The sequence below is a fragment of the Phyllostomus discolor genome, chromosome 4, assembly GCF_004126475.2.
Source record: "Phyllostomus discolor isolate MPI-MPIP mPhyDis1 chromosome 4, mPhyDis1.pri.v3, whole genome shotgun sequence".
NCBI lineage: Eukaryota > Metazoa > Chordata > Mammalia > Chiroptera > Phyllostomidae > Phyllostomus > Phyllostomus discolor.
In genome coordinates, this window is record NC_040906.2 from 38497306 (window position 1) to 38518224 (window position 20919).

The 20919-nt window shown below is 35.8% G+C and overlaps 1 protein-coding gene across 5 annotated transcripts in view; it reads right to left on the reverse strand.

The window, feature by feature from the left end:
- Positions 1-20919, reverse strand: part of GULP1 (GULP PTB domain containing engulfment adaptor 1) — a 218146-nt gene that overhangs the window by 135865 nt on the left and 61362 nt on the right. For all 5 annotated transcript variants that reach the window (XM_036023195.1, XM_036023193.1, XM_036023197.1 and 2 more), the window contains exon 2: positions 14293-14421. The gene's annotated coding sequence lies outside the window, so the exon portion shown is untranslated. The remainder of the gene's footprint in view (positions 1-14292; positions 14422-20919) is intronic.

The window sequence follows — 20919 nt, forward strand, 5'->3', positions numbered from 1 at the left end:
CTTGTTACTAAAACAGCTTAATTGTGTACTACCAAAAACATGGGTGAACTAATAAATCTGCGAGTTGGAAAAAACAAATCCGAAAAATTACAGGTTTCCTCAGCATTGTAGTTACCACTAGTAAGGACTTGCTAAGAAGAGGAAGGACTTGCCCAAGACCTCTTCAACACTAACTTGATGGGTTTGTGTGCAACAAAATGTTAAAGAGTATGACTGAGAATCTGTTAGGCTTGAGAATAGCAGATGAAGTAACCAAATCACATCACATCTAGGTCTGGCAAAAGAAAGAAGCCAGTGTTAAAAAAAACTAGTATAATTTAGGAATAAAAACAATGAAATATTTTGTTACTATTTGAAAACTTCCAAAGGTCAGGAAATAGAAAAATATTCTTTATGCCCTACCGCACAGATAGGCTTCACACAGCTATTTCTAGAGTAAATATACAGTCATTATAAAAGCCTGACAAAGTAGAGCGTCATTTGCTACTTTCAGAGTGGATTCGAATTATTTCCTAAATAAGGGTTGGGGTAGAGATGAAAAGGTGCACTCTTTACTTCCTTACATCCAAATGCTTAACTTTTTAATCACAGGTTATTTTCTTCAATATTGTTTATACTGCCCTCCCAAAATGAGAATAAAAATGCTCAAACTCAATAGAGGCCAGAAAAAATTTTCTCCCTGCTGTTAACTTTACACTTATCAGAACATAATTTTCTGAAACTGATTATCACTCTATTTGAGCCTAACAATTTTCTATGGTTAATGTTGAAATATGTATCCATGTTATAACATAAAAATTGAACATTATACTGATTTTGGAAAGAGTTACACAATATAAAACAATAAAAATGTTAACATTCTCAAAAAAATAGCTTGTTTTGTTTTGAAACTACATAACGACCTTTGTCCTCTATCTTCATTCCTGATTTTTAACACTATTTCTAACATTTTAAATATGCAGGGAATTTTAGGTTCTCACTTACGCTTTGGCCTCACTGAAATGTTAAGGAAACATGATCAAGTGTTTAATTCACTTGATTTCTGCCTGATCCTCCCCTATTCAACGAATATCTCTGACATCCCTCTGCTCTGTATATTACAGCAATGCAAAAGTAATGCAATCGCACCCTACTTCCTATAGCAACTTTTGCTCTCTCAGTGCTGTTGTCGTGTCTCTTCAGTCGGAGTGGGGGAATGGGAGAGCACACTGAAGAAACAGTAACTTGGGTAGCTGAGTTCCCTGATCCTCCTCATCACTGTCAATCATCTGAACACCTAAGGGTTTTTGTCTAATTCAAGCTCACATCCTCACTGTCCTGACCACAGAAGATAAACAGGGCTCTGCAGGGTTAAATACCTGAATACTCCTCTGTTGTGGTCCAACTGAGCATGTATCCCCAGCTATGTATCCCCAGACTCGTTGCTTCTCCAAGAATATGGAGCCTGCATCTGTGAGTGTGAGGGTTCCTGGCACCACTCCCACCTCTGGTTCACAGTCCTCCCCTGTACTTAATTAAGAGTTGCAGCTTCCTTCTCAAATCTGACACTGCATCATTTTCTGGATTTCTCCTCCTTTTTGGTCTATTGAGGGTACTCTGACTTATTTGCCAGCGTAATTCTGAACTGAATTATATATATTTAATTTGTGTTGTATCCAGAGATTTGGGGTTATAAGTAGAATATTACTGTGCATGCTTGGTTTATCATAAGGAATAAAGAATCTATAATTTTTTCTGAAATATAATTTAATATCAAGTATAAGCTTAAATTATAAAAAGGGATATCAAAGACTCTTTTAATAATCTCATTAACCTGAAAATTTACCATTGGTGTTTGCATCAGTGTTATAAGACACAGAACTAATGTACTTAACTTTTACTATCTCAAAGCGCTGTTTTCATCTTTTCTAATTAAAAAAAATAAGACGTTTATCTTGGAGTCCCCTTATAATGTTACGCATACTAGAAAACATGTGAATAAAACTATGAAACCGAGTATTAGATAGGAGAAGAGAATAGTTAAGGAATCTGAAAGGACTGAAATCTGAGGAGGAAGAGAGGTATAAGAGTGTGGGAGAAGATGAAATATATAACACATCAAGCACAGAGTTGAATGTCAGATTGTCTCAGGAGATGACACAGGAGTACTGACTAGGTATTTGATGTTTTTGGATTAAAACATACTTTCTCTCACTTTAATGTATGTCTTCTTCATGCAGCAGACTGTAGTGGATAAAATAAGGACTCTACCTGGGTTCTAATCCTATCTTGGCAACCTGACCTTGGGCAAGTTTAGTTCACTTCTTTGTGCCTAGTCTCATCTGTAAACTACTTCAAAATTTCCCCATGAGGATTAAATGTGTTCATTTGTATAGACAGTTTAGAACAGTGCCTAACATAAACTATATAACATGTAACTTTGGCCATTATTATTAATGTTATTAATGTGGCTAAATATCCCATGGCAGATTTTTAATATTTACTCAGAAGTTTAGAAAATTTCTGGAGTAAGGGGGAAAGCCCATAAACTCCAAACAGATTTTCTAGTAAAATTCTATGTCTATAGTACTAATTAAGACAAATTTTGCATAGGACAAGTCATTTAAAATATTCTTGGAATAGTCTAACTAAATGCTATAAGGAATGTAAATTTGCTTGGAAAAAGTATAAATTCCCACTGAGATGAGCAAAATGTATGCTTATGCTTCTTTTATATTAGAATTATTGTTATCTATATCTTCTTATAAAATAATTAACCAAGAAATTTATTTCCAGTATACATATTACTTGAGTATATTCTAAATTAATTTCAAATAAAGAGGGTCTGCCTACTTTACAGTCATTAGCAAGTCATATGTTTGCATTTTGAACTACCCTTAAACAGCAAGATTTTTCTATTCTATCCTGGGTCATCAATAGCAAACAATTGAAACATAGCAAACAATGTTATTTAAGCAATTATCAAAATGTGAAGAAAAAAAAAGACTTCCATATAACTGTCAAGTGATTCTCCCTATTGCAGGAAGGCATTAATTACCGTGTTATCTCTTGGTAACTCCAAAACCAGGAAATAGCCTAAAGATAACTTAAGAGTTTTAATCGCACCATGATATCATCCAGTCTGCGTCAATGGAATAGTTGTTTAATATTCTGAAACTTGGTAGAAATTAAACAGGAGAACACGCAAAAATGTTCTGTTCTCCAGCACAACCCTTAGATATGTAAAGTAGATTTAATATTAAGGCTCTAACTTTGCATTCCAGAAACCTAAATACCAGTCATGGCTTAGGAATTAGTAAAATCTGCATAGGAATGTTATGTCTAATCACCTTACATAAGGCAACCTGGCATTACTGATGACAACTTACATAAAAGGATCCAAATCTGTGATTTACTAAATAGCTCATGCACTGATAGTTTTCAAAATCAAGTGAGAAATGCTTTGTAATTTATTTAATAATTCTAATTTATGTTTTATTTTATGTCCAAAAGTAATCTTTTTTCTCTGATTTACTAAATATCTAACTAAATATACTAAGAATGTAAAATCCATATCCCCATATATATTTCAAGATATTTTATAAAATACCTGGCTCAGGTGGTATAACTCTTTATTCATTTACAACTCATTTTCCTCCTATGTCAAAAAGACACCCAATCCTTGAAATCAATTACATATTTTTTAAATGCTATGTTACAAAAATCCTATTTCATATACATTTTATGTGTTAACATTTACCCCAATAAAGCATTTTTTCTGGTTACAAAATAGTATATACTCTGATGACCTTTAAAAATTAGTTAATGCGTTGGTTGGTGTGGCTCAGTGGATTTAGTGCCAGCCTGTGAATCAAAGAGTCGCTGGTTTGATTCCCAATCAGGGCACATGCCTGGGTTGTAGGCCAGGTCCCTAGTAGGGGGCATGTGAGAGGCAACCACCCATTGATGTTTCTCTCCTTCTCTCCCTTCCCCTCTATTAAATAAATAAAATCTTTAAAAAAATTAGGTAAGGAGAATAAAATTTAAATCACCTAGAAATAGCCACTGCTAACATTTAGATGCATTTACTTTCAGAATTTAATACTGAAGTAGTCAGGTCAGGTATATAGAGTATTAAGATCTTACTGTAGATAAGTTGTGTATCCCAGTTTTGTTCTTTACATTATTGTTCCTTTTTTTTTTTAAAGACTTTATTTATTTATTTTTTAGAGAGGAAAGGGAGAGAGAAAGAGAAACATCAATGTGCGGTCGCTGGGGGTCATGGCTTGCAACCCAGGCATGTGCCCTGACTGGGAATTGAACCTGCGATGCTTTGGTTCGCAGCCTGCGCTCAATCCACTGAGCTATGCCAGCCAGTGGCCTACATTATTGTTCTTTTTACTATTGTTCTTTTTGCATTTTAAATGGCTATTTCTTATGCCATTAAATATTCCTAAATGTCATTATTTCAGTCTGCATAATATTTCTTTGTTAGACACAGTAATAATATAATTTTTTTCAAACATCTCCAACAATTTCAGGTACCGTATATACACTAAGAGTTCCTTACTCAACATCACCTGTCTTGTAAGACAGCTGCCTCTCAAACAGCCTCATTTGGAAGTACCACAGCAACCCAACCTGAAACGTTCAAAACTGAATCCACTGTTTTCTTCCCAGGTCTGTCTCTGTCTCTCCCTTTCTCTCCCTCTCCCTCCCCCCCCCCCTCTCTCTCTCCCTCCCTCTCTCTCTCCCTCTCCCTCCCCCCCCCCCTCTCTCTCTCTCTCTCTCTCTCACACACACACACACACACACACACACACACACACGCACACAGAGAGACAATTTCAGTCTCAGCACCTATAGTGTCGGAAGCCAATAACCTGGGCCATTACACTCAATTCCTCCCTTTTCATCCTTTGTCTCTGATTTACATAAAACCCATTCTACTTTTCCAATATACCATTATTACATTTATCTTTCTTCATTCCCACCAGCATCTCCTTCTCTAAGCCTCCATTATTTCAAACCTGGATTACTGCAAACTCTCCTAGCTAGCTCTTTTTCTCAATCATTCCTTATTTCCACATTGCACCCAACACGGGTATTGTAATCTTATTTGGTTACTCACCTGCTTAACTCCCTCCAGTGACACCTCACTACGTTCAGGATAATGTTAAATTCCCTGCATGACCCCTATCATCTGCCCTTTTCCCCTCTTTACCATCATCTCTCCTCTCCACCTCTTATCCAGCCCTGTGTACTCTTTATTCCATCTGCACTGAACCGCTTTCAGTTCTTCCAATGAACTCTGCTTCCTCAGATGCTGAGGGGGTCCACTTCCTATCCTGTTCCTTCTGACTGAACATTCACCTTAGTTTAGACATCACTTTCTTTAGGCAGCTTTCTCTAGCATGCACCAAGCATAGGCTCAGGGTCCCTACTAGGAACATCAACACTGCAGTGTACCATCCTAGAATGAGTTAAAGAGAATTCATCTTCACTCAGAACTTCAGAATGTGACTGTATTTGGAAATAGGATTTTAACAGATATAATCAGTTCAGAATCTTGAGATAAAGCTCTGGAATTAGCATGGGCCCTAACTCCCATGACTGATAATACAATTATAAGAGGAGAGGACACATCCAAAGATATACAGGGAAGAAAATCATGTGAAATGGAGCCAAAGGTTGGAGTTAGGCTACGCAAGTCAAGGAAGGTCAGTAACTATCAGAAGCTGGAAAAAGCACAGAAGAATCCCCTCTAAAGCCTTTGGAAGAAGGGTGACCCTGCTGACACCTTGATTTCGGACTTCTAGCCTCCAGAATTTTTGTTATTTTAAGCAGCCCAGTTTGTGGTTCTTTGTTACAGTAGCCTTAAGAAACTAATGCACCTCCCTCCCTAGACTTATTGTGACATGTTAATTGTTGCATTTCAATTCTCACTAGATTATAAACTCCATGCAAAGCAAGAACCGATTCTATTGTTTACAATTTTATATTCATTGCTAAGTACATCAATTAGCACATATTTATTAATTGCCTTAATAAACATATATAAAAGAAATTAACATGTATAAAAGAAAACATTTTTCAAAGTCGTAGATATCTATCAAAACCTAAGCAACATTCTTTAATCTATGTTAAATTTACTGGCACAATCTTTATTATTTGAGATTTACAGCATTTAGAGCTTTGTGGCTTTCAAAAGATGGTTTGGAAAATGGGTTTTAGCACACATCTATTGTCTTTACTGGTCCCACATTCACTCCCCATTCTGGTCCCTGATCTCTGAAGTTCTTTAGGGCATGATCATGCAGCCTCCAGAGAGTTGTGAATCAAGTGTCACGGTTCCCGGCACAGGGGAAGTAATTCAAGCTCAGCCATGCAGACTCCCTTTGTGAATGTGGGAGGAATAGTATGAAAACCGCACTCTTGGCCCACATTTAGCTCCGGGCAGCACACTTCACAGCCTCTCTCCACTTCCTGCTTTCTAGATCCCTGGAGCAGCTCCAGCTTGTCTTTCCTGAGAACTGTTTTGTCTGATTAGCCTCTGATTCTATGAGCTAACCCACAGCCTTTTGTTTAACATGCCCAGAACTAGTTTCTGTAACTTGCAACATAAGAATGGTAATCTTCAAATGTAGGTGTGATTACTACATAATAGAGATTGCTTGTATAAACAGGTATTATTTCACAGATGGTTACCTGTTCAAAAAGTTTCCAGCTTAGATTGTCAGACCACTTACTGATGAACTATGCAATTTCAAACTCATGACTTGCCAATTTCCTTCTATGAAGGAAATGGAGCCACTTCCATTTACACATTTCATATGCTAATGTAAGTCCTATTCTCCATCATTTAATTCTATCTTAAAGTATAAAAATTCTCCTTTTTTAGAACATTTTTATTAGAAATTGTTTATTTTAAAATTTTCTCGATGTAAATCATGCTCTAAAAACACATAGATGCTACTTCTAAATAAGTGAAGGCTTTCGTATGACAAATGACACTTATAGTATAGTTTACACTAGAAGACCCATAGTTCCCCATTTTGCAACACAGAGACCAACACATTTGATGAACATTATTTTGCAAGGTTTCATTATTTTATTCAAATAGCAATTGATTTACAAATAAACTATTTATTATAATTGCATATTATGTAAATATACAGAACATTTTCCCTTCATATCTCTTCATTAAATGAAAACTAATGTTATTATGAAACAAGTAAATATTAATTTGAATATTATTAATTATTAGAACACAAGTATCATTTACTTACATAGATATAGTAAATGTAAATTTTAGATGTACAAACTAGGGTTAGTAAAAGCAAAATGGTTTCTTTAACTGCAACGGCTTAAAGGTTTGGGGTTTTTTTTTTTTGTATTTAAATGCAGATAAAGCACAATAAATCTTCTGAATAGGATTTGAACTTGCTCTTCAGTGAGCTATTTCCTTCCAGACTCTCTGCAGACAACAGCGTTGTAGTCTTACCTACTGAAACAGAAGGGGGCAGAAGAAATTATACTTCTACTTCCTTTCTGCTAAGTTCTTAACATTTCATCGAATTTTGTCATCTATCTATGCTCCTTATTATCCTGAATGACTGCATCATCTTCCACTTTCTGCCCAATTTATTTTAATGTCCGTGAGGATATATCTTTTAATAGTCCTAAAAGCTTAAAACTACATTAAGGTCACATTTTAATCCAAACTTCATTCATGATCTCAAAACTAAGACCTTTTCTTTTTGTCACACTTTCTTCACATTGTACTTCTTTTGCACATTTACAGTGAACATCCTTTCTCCTTCATCCTATCCTTCAGTGTCCCAGTGTGGCTCCATAATTAGCCCATAATTTTCCTTTCTCTTTCATTCGTTTCCCCCTCAGGCTAGTCTGGAAGTTAAACTACTTCACTGGCACCGTAGGCCTCTTCTGCTCTCTTCAACTCTTTCATGTTTGACATTAGTTTACAACAGATGAAAACCTATTCTGTGATGGTCATTATAGTAGAAACTCTGCTCAGTGCTTTGAATATAAAAACAAATACCCAAACACCCATTTGATTACTAGAAAAAGAGAATCCCATATAAAGGCAAGCAACAATTAATATATATCTGGAAAATTCTATGTAATTCTGTAGATCTATATTAAGGAATAATTAAAGATGAAGTTTAGATTTTAGGAAGTCAAGATCCAGATCACAAGTCTTCTTTTTCCTGAAAATGTTAAAAATAATGACATAATACCCTTTATGTGACAAGAGCCACTTTGTAGGGGAAAGTTTGGGAGGGAAAAGTTCAGAGACAGTTTGATCGTGTAGTGGCTATTGTGTTAGTTTTGGCAAGAGACAAGCAGTCTATACATAGTGAGAGAAAGATTAGAGACAAAGAGTTAAACAACACAAATATAAGGAATAGAATGAAAAGATTGGTTAGTCAATTAAAAGTCATGGCATTAAGAAAGAAGGAATTAAAATGTATTCTAAGTGTTACAGGGTGCAGCCAAGAGGGGGGCTCCAAATGGGCATTTGAAATGGGGTCCAGAAATTAAGGTGTCCAGGAGGTTTTAAGATATCTTCATCCCCCTCCCAGGTGTGGGTTGGGGGAAGGGACAAATGGAGCAGGGCCTTTGAGAGCTGTTTTGCCTAGCAACAGCCTTGCAGCTAACCTCTGGCATGGTCATTTAACATATCTATAACCTTTGACTGGTTACATAGATATGTTAAATAGCTGTGGCCATGCTCTGAACCAGGGGAATGAAAGGGACCCCCCCAAGATGTGACTGAGGGGCAGGTCCCCCAAGTTACAGCACCTGTGTGGGAGCTCGAAGACTGGCTCCATAACATGGGGCCACACCTGCCCAGACCCACGATGGCGACCAGAAAAGCTGGAAAGGACAGCAGATTGGGGGCAAGTGTGGCCAAGTGTGGGAGGAGTCTGAAATGGAGCTGCAGAGGAAGATGGGCACGGGGATTTAAACCCAGACACGGCAGCCATTGAGGGGAGAACCATGGGTCTTTGGCAGAGTGCCGACCCCCCTCCCCACAGCTTTGTGGGGAGAAGCATGCGGTTTTGGCTGAGTGGGGACTCCCATTGCCCTGGGGGGGAGAGGACCGAGTGCCTTTGCCAAAGTGGGGACCCCCGCAGCTTTAGAAGAGGGAACCACCACCCGGATTTAGCAGAGATCCCCGAGACACAGCTGAGGGTGCTGGAACCGAGGCCTACCAGCCGAGCATGGATTACTGGGAAGAACTGGGGGCTGCCTGAGCCATGGACTTCTATTTCCTTTCCTGAGATACAGTACTCTGGACTGGGTAAAGGGGGAAGGAAGTACTGTGTCTGTTTGTGGGTGTTTTAAGGGACTTTAGGATTTTTTGATGAAGACATTAGGTCACTACTTTAAGTTTCTACAGCATTAAATAAACATTTCCTTTCCTTTTCACAAATCTCTGGCATTGAGAGACATCTTTCCTATAGACGGTGGACACAACGGACCTGGGGGTTTCTTTCAGTAACAGTATATCATCCCAGGCCCCGCCCCCTGTTTGTTCTGTAACAGAAATTCTCCAGTTTGACTAAACATATGAATAGTAATTCTAATCTGAGAGGTAGGAAATATAAAAGAAAAAACGTAATTTTTGAAAATGTGAGATCATGCTCCTAATCTCTGACCTGTTGCGTTTCGGTCAACCACACAGATATGTCAATCAAATGGAGGCATCCAGAGATCTGATGGAGTAAGTAGTCTCAAAAACGGTTTCCAATGATTTCTGTCTCCTGGCATTCATGCCTTTTTGTGATCCCTGACCATTGAATGAATGCTGAACTTACAGAAACACTTCTAAAACATTCAGACTGCATTAGTGGTGGTAGATTAGTTTCCTAAGGCTCCCATAACCAATTACCACAAACTGCATGGCTTAAAACAACATAAATTTTTCTCTCATGGTTCCAGAGGCCAGAAGTCTGAAATCAAGGTGTCGGGAAGACTGCATTTCCTCTGAAGGCAGTGAAGGATATTTTGTTCCTTGCTCTGTCCAGCTTCTGGTGTCTCCAGGTGATGCTTAATTTATACTTGCATCACACCAGTCCTTACCTCTGTCCTCACATGGTCTTCTCCTCTGTCTGTGTGTCAGAGGACACATGCCCTTGGATTTAGGACTTATCTAGTTAATCCAGAATGATTGCACTCAACACCCCTAATTTAATTATATCTGCAAAGACTCTTTTCCCAAATAATGTCATATTCACAAGTACCACAGGCTTGAACACATTTTTTTGGAAGTCATCATTCAACTTACTACAGGTGGGATGACACTACCTAGATCTGGTTAAAAAGGAATGTGGGTTCTACCACAAGTGCTCACCTTTGCTCTCTCCTAGGTTGCTTGCTGTGGGGAAAGCTATCTTCCTTACAGCTCTATAGAGCTGTAGCTCTATAGAAAGAGGTCCTCCATGGTTGAGTCTGGAGGTGGACCCTTAACCCAGCTGAATTTGCAACAAACTAGTTCCAGTTGACAGCTTGACTGCAGCATCATGACGGACCAAGAGCCAGACACAAGCTAAACCGAGTCTGGACTCATAGCCCACAGAAGCTGTGGGGCAGTACATAAGCACTGTTTTTAAGCAGCTAATTTCTGGAGTGATTTATTACACAGCAATCGATATCTAATATGGAGCTCACAAAAAATGTATACGCTAGTTCACCAATAATTAAGATAAGCCATGGAAATGGATTTAATTTTGCATTTAAGAAATATTTATGGAGTATGCTGTATAAGACAGCATTGTGATTATTTTTATTTAGATGTAAACTTATATATATACACATATATATATATATGTATAAAGTGATAAATGACAGCCTAATCCCAAGAATCTTATAGTTTCAGGGAACGATAGACAAGACCACAATGTGTTGTATGGCAGAAAAATGTAAAAGGTGTTAAGTAACGTACAAAGCACACAGGGGAAGGATCTGGTCCAGATTTCAAAAGGACTTCCTGGAGAAGTCAAATTCTTAATTTCCACAAATTTAGCTACTTATAACTATGTATTAACAAAATTCTCTTTCCTTTCAATAATGGAATATTTAAGGCACCTATAAGTAGTAAGGACATCTTTCTGTTCCATTACATAAATATTCCTACAATAAGCTTATCTAAGTTCTTAGGGCAAGAACATATACCCATTTCTGTGACTGCCAAAAGGGCTAAAGCTAAACTATCTACATAGACAGTTATAAATCACATCAGACCTTTACTATATAGGTCATATATTTTGTTTGGTATAACTTGTTTTTACTCTTATTATTGTACTTTCATCCTAGGGAAACTCATATCACTTTAAATAGTAAATAAACGAATCCTCATTCCAGAAAAAGTCCAGCCATTAATACAATGAGAACAGTTTGTGTGACATCAGTGTAAAGCTGACAGCCAAGAAAAGTGGACTGGAATGTTCATGAGCAAACAATGACAACTTCACTGTAGCAGTCAGTGGGGGTGGTAGACACACCACTGAGTGAGTGAGTGTGTGTACTGTGTGGCCATCACATTAAAAATGGCTGAACAACGACAGCTAGTGGTGGGGCGGGGGGAGGTTAGGGGCTGGAGGGACTGAGCAAAAATAAAAAAGGACTCATGGTCATGGACAATAGTGTGGTGACTGCTAGGGGGAGGCGGCTATTAGGGGACTAAATGGTAGTGGAAAAAAATACAATAAAGATTAAACTTTAAAAAATTAAAACAAAAACAAAATGACTGAGTGAGTAGAGCAATGAATCTACATTAAATTTTGCATTAAGCTTGAACATTCCTTCTCAGAAATTACTCAGATGATTCAGAAGGCCACAGCTATGGGAAACTGGTGATTGACAGCTTCATTATGACAATGTGCTCACTCATGCATCATGTCCCCTGCACACTTTTTGATGCAACATCAAATGACCCAACTGACTCAGCCCCACTACAGCCCAGGTTTGTCACCTGTAACTCCTGACTTTTCCCAAAAGTAAAATCACCTTTGAAAAGGAAGAGACTTCAGACTGTCAGTGAGATTCAGAAAAATATGATGGGGCAGCTGATGATGATTGGGAGAATGGTGTGAAGTCGCAACGTCCCTACTTTGGAGGAATCAGAGGCATTATTGTTCCATGTACAATGTTTCTTCTTTCCTGTATCTTCTTCTATAAATGTCTCTATTTTTCATACTACATGGATGTATACCTTCTAGACAAACATTGGATAAGAAATTGCAATGAATCTTTTTAAAAAATGCTCTGAATGCTCTAGCAAAGGTATGAAAAGGCAGCACAGAAAAATCCTCAGTGTTCAAAACTAAACCTAATTTACCAAAACGAAATCCCACCTTTTTTGTATTTCCCCATTTCTGTTGTTAATGCCATCAACATGCCCCCTTTTCCCTAACCTCCCATCACTTCCACCACTGCCAAATCTCATCTACCCACATCCTGCTCCCTGTTTTTAATTTATACTACTCTCACCCTAACATTTCCATTATTGCTTGTTTAAATTATTGAAAAGTTTAAAAACATTGCTTCTTAGGTAACCTCGATCAGACTTGATGTTTGTGGGACTCCCTCATCAATTGGTAACCCAGTATCTGCATCTGGGCAACCCATTACCTGCATCTCGAAAGTAATTAGTTACCAACTAGTTTTTCCTTGAGTGTAATTCAACTGTTACACTGTCATTCTGTATTATATTTATTTGTTTGTCACCCAAATCTCATCCACTAAAAGTATAAGCTCATCAGGGGTGAAGACTGTGTCTTCTTCACCTTTCTTTTTCTATAGTTCTTATTGTAGTGTTTTCCAAATTGCAAGTATTGAACAAACGCTGTTGAAAATAAAAGAAAAAGTGTACAAATTATTCTCCCTTCCTTTGGGTTTGTCCCGTTCATTAGTCTAACATGCATATCATTTCCACATTAAGCCTCTGAAAGGACATGGGTCATCTTATTGTCCTACAACTGTGCCTCACCATACATATAATGATGAAATATAAATGCCCAAGTATAAAAATCTGAATCACAGAATGTATTTCCCACTGCTCTGTTGTATCTGTCCTGCCCTTCCAATTTCCTGAGTGTCCCCTGTGCTGTCTCAGCTCTGTGCATTTGCTCCAACTTGATCCTCCATTTAAATGTTCACCTGCCTTTAGGGTCCCACTGCCCTTAAAAAGCACAACTCAAATTGTGACTCATTTGTGTTCTACAATTCCTGCCCTGAAAGCATTATCATCAGCCATTGCCCTTTCTTTACACTTCTTTCTTGACACTTAGCACATCCTACCTGTACCTAAGAGCCCCAAATATGTTAGGTTGCCATATTTTATTGAAAATTAGAAGACACAGGAAACTGTTTCTGTACCTTTCTGCACATAATACCTAGCATCACCACCACTGTATTGAAATAATCACAGTACTCAGGCTTACTGTATGTTTTCAATAAAGATTAGTTGAATAAATGTATACTTGCTACCATTCATAAATGATGTATTTAGAGACTGTGGGAAGATAATGCAAATATAATATTCACTTCATTCTACACTTACGTTATGTTGTTTATGTTGCTCTGTAAGGCATATAGTGGTGAATATATGAGTAGAGTATACTATGCTTGAACTAAAATTTAGAATCTCAATTTTTAATTTTTTCTTCCAGTAGGTTTTTCTTAGGGAAATTCTTGGAATGAAAAAATATAAGTCAATGAGTTAACAAACATTTTCAAAAATAACTGATGAAATGGTAACTCCTTATCACCTTCTATAGGTAATTTCAGTAATAAAAGTAAAAAGTCTTTAAAATATTATAACCATTGAACCAGGGATGCTAATTTTAGTAACTATTAATGCAAAATGAGTGATGTATATATCTACCTAAGCATATTATCTGAATAATAAACATACAAAATATTTTAAAATAATTTGCTCATATTAACCAGTACAATGGAAACTATGAAACACTAATTCATACTATCAAATAGGACAAAAGAGATATGTTACCAAAATAATAAATTCAACAGAGAATAGATATAACATTATCAACTTTGCATAAAGGGAAAAACTAACAAAACAAAAATCAAATGATAGAGAACAAAATGACAGAAATTTCTAGAAAACAGGCTCATTCATGATTTTAATTGTATAGTATTTTGCTTTTATGTATTTTACTATATTCTTTTTAAATGTATGGTGCAAAATGAAAACATTTTTTAGTTTCAATTTTTTTCCCAAAATAGCTCAAAGTAAATAAACAAACAATCACTTATTCTTACCTGGTTTTGATGAACTTTAGTTGAAAGAATACAGACACTTGACTTTGGTAGTTTCAGTCATGCAGTTGCCATCGAAGTTCTCTTTCGGTCACTTTCTCTCCTCTGTGTATCAGATGGAATCACGTATAACTAAAAATAAAATTAAAATTGAACTTAGTGAAATTAATCAATTATTATATTTATGTGTACCTCAATTTAGAGGCTATAATACATATTCTAAAACAAAAAGGATTTTCCCTTCCAGAGGAAACAACACAAATTATTCCTTCCCTTAATTTGGTATTTTCAAATTTACCTCTGACCTAAATTCAAATAGTAGCAGTACTTCTTCTTACCAAAATAGCAAAGATCTTATTTTATTGCGGGGGGAGTGAATAGGTGGGTTTGGGGGCAAACATATGAATATATCTGTTTTGTTCTGCCTACTTCTGTGACTTTCACATAGACCATTGGTAAAGTCACTCCTATATTTTTTAGTCTTTTAAATTATAGACTAAAGACAGATTTCAAATATTTTATTTCTAGCTCTTTGCATCTATACCACCTGAAAGCTAGCTTTTTCCCATCTCAGATATTATTTTCTTTAGAAGCCTGTTTACCTATTTGTTGACCCTATTCTTTTTTACTTTCTAACAGAAAAAAAGAAGGACCCTAGTTTAGGTGGCCCCAGAGGCAAACTCGGAGGTAAACAAATGAAGAAAAGAAGTTTGTTTAGGAGACTCAAAAGAAGAGAAGTAGATTACTAGCATCTATCATACAAGGCAACAATTTTAAAATTTGAATTAAAATACAAGCAGGGTATATTTTAAGGCCACTTATAGGTATTTATCATTTTAACCAAAAAATGTTTATCTCCCTAGTGATGCCATCATTTAATATTAAATCATATGTCATTCTCTTAGCATTCATGGACCATAAGGTATATAAATGATATAACCCACTTTATCTTGCCTCGGAATGTAAAGACTGAATTGACACATTCTTCCATCACTAGAAATAAATTTGTTCATCCTGGACAGGACATTTCAAACAAGACACAGCTAAAAGGTAATCGTAAAACTCTGTCAGGATTTCCAGAGCAATTTACCAGATCATTTTCTCTCTCTGGTCTTGGGAAGAGGAATAAAATGAAAGGCAACATCAGTTCCTTTCCAGCACAATGGTGACTTCCCTGTTTGTTCTGTGCAGCTATTAGTCTCCGAAAAGAAACAAGATAACCCAGGATAACCAGACTGTTAAAAAAAATTCCATAATGTTATAGCAAAGTAAATATTATCCTGAAATTATTCAACTTAATTCAAGTTTACATCCCACAGATTTTATTTTTATCTCATATTGACTGAAATCCAGTCTTACCGAGGGAAATATTTTTCAACTTAGAATATTTTATGCAATGTTATTGTGTAAAGAATAGCCTAAAAACACCCACATCAAAAAACAAGAATCAACTTGTGCCTGTTCCATTTTTCCTTTTGCAGGAAAATGACATCTACTCTGAAGTGAATCTATTATTTCATTTCTGATATGATTAGATTTGGTCATATAAAAAGCATTTTAAGTATTCTTACAAAAAATGTGATGTGTTTATGAACTGCTCTTTTGAACATATTTTTATTGTAAGACATAAAATCTTGATTTCCAATTCAAATGATTCTTTAAATTTTAGAAGCATAACACACTAAATTTTGTGGTATTTGGCCACCATTTATTATATATTCTCATGAAATTTAAAGATGTATACGAAGTTAAATGAAGCCTGCCATTTCTTTACCAGGCCATTCATTTTTCCCAACAGTATTAGTTTAAGAAAAACATTATTAACATTGCAATGTGACTAAGTGCTTCAATTTGTTAATGCAACACTTATATCGTTAAATATTTCATGTACAATAAAACCAAGCTAAGCAAACAAGCCAAGCAAAAAGGTATTTCTACATCAAATGAAAGAGACCACCATCTTGAAAATGATGTTACTATTTATTTTTCTCAAAGAAACTCCAAGAATTTAATATTTCAACCTGACTTGCAAAAGGATGCCAAAAAGAACATTTTCCTGAATATTCATTTCTTATCTCCTACAGGCATCTAAATTCAAAATATACTAAATCAGATCCTTGGCCTATAACTGCCTTATTTCACATTTGTTCTTTGTCCTGTCATTTTAATTAAGTAAACAGTACAATCCTCATTCTAATTGCTCAAGCCAGAAACCTCGCATTATTAATCCCTGTAATTTCCCTTACCATCTACGTGCAATCAAATCAGAATAAATTTAATTCTACTTAATATAAAATACTCAATTTTGTATTAAATTTACATCCTAATTGATCCATACATAATTGTAGGATCCATACATCCTAACTGATCCAGTCAACCATGGTTTCTCTAACAAGTGATCTGGTCGTAGCACCCTCCCTACAAAGTCCAAATGCCTTAGCATCTTTTCTGAAAGATGTCTTCTCAAGGCTTTTCACCATAGTGCCTCAGGCAAAGTGTACAAACAGTGACTCGGGATGACTGCACTAAGCGGCTTAGGAAATCATTTCCCATGCATTCTAGTGTTTTCACTGAGGTGTGGGCATACATACAGTCATAACTGTACCCCTATGCTCTAAGGGAAGTTGGAAAATGAACTTAGTTCATTAAAAGAATATTCATTGAGCACTCACTGAATATCTAATTGTACTCGTCATTAGGGAGAAGAAAGTAAGTCCATATCCTCCTTTGCATGTATTAGTGTGTTAAAGAACTACGTTAATGGCAAGGTCAGGTGTGGAAGAAACAAGGAGAGGGAAACCTGTGAAACTAGTTTAGAAGTTGTTCGGTGAAAAGACTGGGAAAGGCCAAAGTTGTCAGAGGGAACATCATAGGCAAAGGCACAGGAATAAAAAAAAACATGCCACTTCAAGTAGGCAAGTAATTAGGTATATTTGATTTGAAAATAGGATGCTTATGAAGGACTGTTTTACAAGAAACTTTAGTGATAAGGTAAAGCCTTATTAAGAAGTTTCCTGAATGCCATGCTATAAAATTTAGATTTTACTCTAAAGGCAATAAGAGTATAACAAAACAGCAAAGTGGTGCAATATGATATGTATTATAGGAAGATCATGCAGCAGATATAGCTCTGAAGAGACCATGAAATAGAGGTGAGACAAGCAAAATTGCATCTGAGAAATGTGTGTATATTTGTCATGTGGTAATGCAAAGTAGAAATAGACTCAGGGCATTCATATTTGTGAGATGTAAAACTAGAAAGGTGCTTGACATTTAATTTATGTAGGAATAAAGCAAGGCCAAGAACACCCTGATCCTGGCTTTTCTATTCTCAGAGATGTCAGTATGGGCAAGAATTCACATCACCTGATACTGTTCCACATTCATTTCAAGTTCTCTGCCCTCAGCTCTCAGTATGGTAAAGAAAAAAATGATAGAGGATATGACATGACAAACTATTTCAGAACTAATAGAATTTTAAATGTACCAATTTAACAACAAATTCTATCTAGTTCTTTCCTCTACATTTGACACAAAACTTTTGCAGTGCATTGAAGCTGTCACCAGCAGGAAATTTTCCTAATTAGAAGAAGTAGGAGCACAATTATCAAGTCATTCACTCTTTCAGCTGAAATCAGTAGAAAACACAAGTCACTTTTGTGACACTTTATTATATTTTCAGCCTAAATAGGTTAAGGCAAAGTCTTTGTTTTTTTAACATTAACAGTTTGCAAAATCTGACCTCTTAAATATTGTTGTTTATGGAAAACACAGCCTAGGCATTGAGATGAATCCAAAGTAGTTACAACCGGTCACAGGTTAAAAATTCAAGTTAGTAAAAATATGGCAGAGTGACGTTCATACCAGAGTACGGAAACTTTTATTAATGCAATTGGGAATTCAAAAAAGAAAATAAATCTAAGGAAAGAGAGAAATCTCAGCAACGTTTAAAGGAATTGTGGGGAGGGGGTGGTGCTGACAGGGAAGAAAGAGCAAAGAAGCCTCAGCATAAACAATAGAGAGACCCAGAAGCATTTCTCTCTTAATCACTAATCAAAAGTCCTGGGATTTAGTCTGGACCAAAAAGATAACAAGCACACTCCTAACCAATCACTGGGGTATACAACCACTGATTGACTTACACCAATCTGAGTGAACTCTTAGAGATTCAGATATGGTCTGTCCTTCAAATTACATGGCTCCTACACACGATGAAAGGGGAGTTCGGGTCCACCAATGAAAATCTGCCCTATGTTTAAACACAGAGGCAGGAAAATTAATGAATAAACACTCATTATATAGCATATGAATTTAGAAAGATATAAATGAGATAATTCATACATAGCAGAAATCACACTACTTAGTATATAAAAATAAAACAGTAATTCACAATAATTATTACTATTTCTGTTGGATTGTTTAAAAGTTCTACACTTTCACATTATAAATAAAACTATCACACATATCTTTGTACATAAATATTTGTGCTCATCTCAAATTATTATTGCTTTATTATGGCTTCCTAGAAAAATTATTTGCTCTTTTGAGTATTTTCATACATATTGTCATTTTCTAGAGCGATGATATACCTACAGGACTTCCACCAGCAGCAGATGATAATGCTAATTTTAACCACCCTCACCAGCTATTATATTTTTTCTAATCTTTTGACAACTTGATTGTCGAAATGTGTCTCTTCTTGAAAAGCAGACTACCTTAACTGCAAGTACAACTTTTATGTGTTTGATTTATTAAATACTTATTTCATAATTTTTATTTGCCTTTTGTTGTGCTTTTCAATCTTTATAATACTTTAATGAGGGTTTTTTAAGCTTTTGATACAAACGTTATGTGTCAGGGCCTTTGAATTTTTTATTTCTTCTGCCTTCGTTGCTCTCCTCCCAGATAACTGCATTCACTCACTCAATTCCTTCATTAGATTAGGAAAAGGTTGGTTTTCACCTTAGTTTCTCTTAATGTCGGTTTTACATTTTACGTACAAAACAATGAAAGCAGCTAACATCAAAGGTGTCAAAGAATTTCATTTAATTATTATATTTCTCCAATGTTTTATAGATTTAATTAGTTTTTTTTTAATTAAACACCTATTTAGTTTATCTTCTAACACTAGAACTATTTCTAAAATACTGTAAATAATGATTTCAGCACCAAGGTCTTTAGAAACAGAATTTTGTCCCAATATTCTTGTATTTTAAGCACCTTCTTTCTGTTCTTCCTTCCTTCTTCCCTCCTTCCTTCCTCTCTTCTCTCCTTTCCTCCTTTCTTTCCACTTTTCTTTCCTTCCTTCATCTCAAAAAATTTTTTGAGTCATTTTTCTTTACTGTAGTATTTTAATATATTAGAACATATTCAGATGATTAAAGAAAGTATTTCTAAAACACCTATGGTAAAAGCTATGCTTAATATTTAAAGACTTTATATTACTATCAAAAGATGTAAAGTTATGAAAAAAGAAAGTGAAAAAAGTTGTGAAACTATGAAAAGTTTTCAGTTTTTGTGGAAATAGAGCTCCTAATTCAACAAAGGTTTTCATTAAGCACTTTTGTAAATAGCCACAATAGAGGCTATTCAAACGGAGGAAATCAAGAAACTGGTTGATAAATCAGGCTAGAAAGTATTCATTAACTTGAAGTACATAAAAAAGTCATTACTTTAACTTTTCAAGTTCTGTGGAGTTTAATTTTGTTCATGTTAATATCCAAGGAGTACGTACTATATTTAAAGACAAATTTAAGCAAACTGTAATTCAGTGTTCCAATTTCCCACAGTTAAGGTGGGGCTGAGGGAATAGGAAGAAGAGCTTTATTAATCCTTGTCTTTATTCTAAATTAATTGCAGTATTGTCATAATTGAATGAGGGGGGGGGAATGTAAGTGTACAGTTGTGAGTTTATTCTTGTATTTATTATTTATCAATTACTGTATTATTTTCCATACAAACAACTGTGAACCTGCTTTTGCCCCACCCTGTATAATTAACTTACATTACACAAACCCTGTTCAATAAACATTGGAATACCTTTTGCATCAATATAATTCAACACAAAAAGTTTATAAATGTGTCTATTATTAACCAAACAAGTATTTTACAGATGAGGTAATAGTCTTAGAATGCTGTCATTGAAAGTATTTTATATAATGATTGGTTGTTTCAAGGCCTTTTTCAGCAATCAAACATTTTCAGTATTAAGATTTCACAATCATCCTTTACATTGCTCTACTACCAAAGATTCGTATACTGTTTTCAACTGCTGTTCTTTTGCTCAGTGGTATTTTCACAAAACGGTACACCACTCTCGATTTAATTAATTTAGTATATATGTACATCCCACTTTCTTGCCAACACCAGCACCTCTAACAACACCCTGGGTTTCCTCTGCAAACCTACACTTCTCTCCTCCTTCCTGGTAACTACGTTTGGCCAAGGGTGGCTCTGGTGCTGGTGCCAACACTGACTAATGATGACAGCACCATAAGCCTCATCATAATTATTCATTCAGGAATGAAAAGTGCATGAAGTTAAAAAAGGAAAATCAAATTGGCACCTTTCCCCAAAACTGTTTAAAAAGGAGCAATCCCTGTCCACCCGAATTGATTAATTAGAAGATTG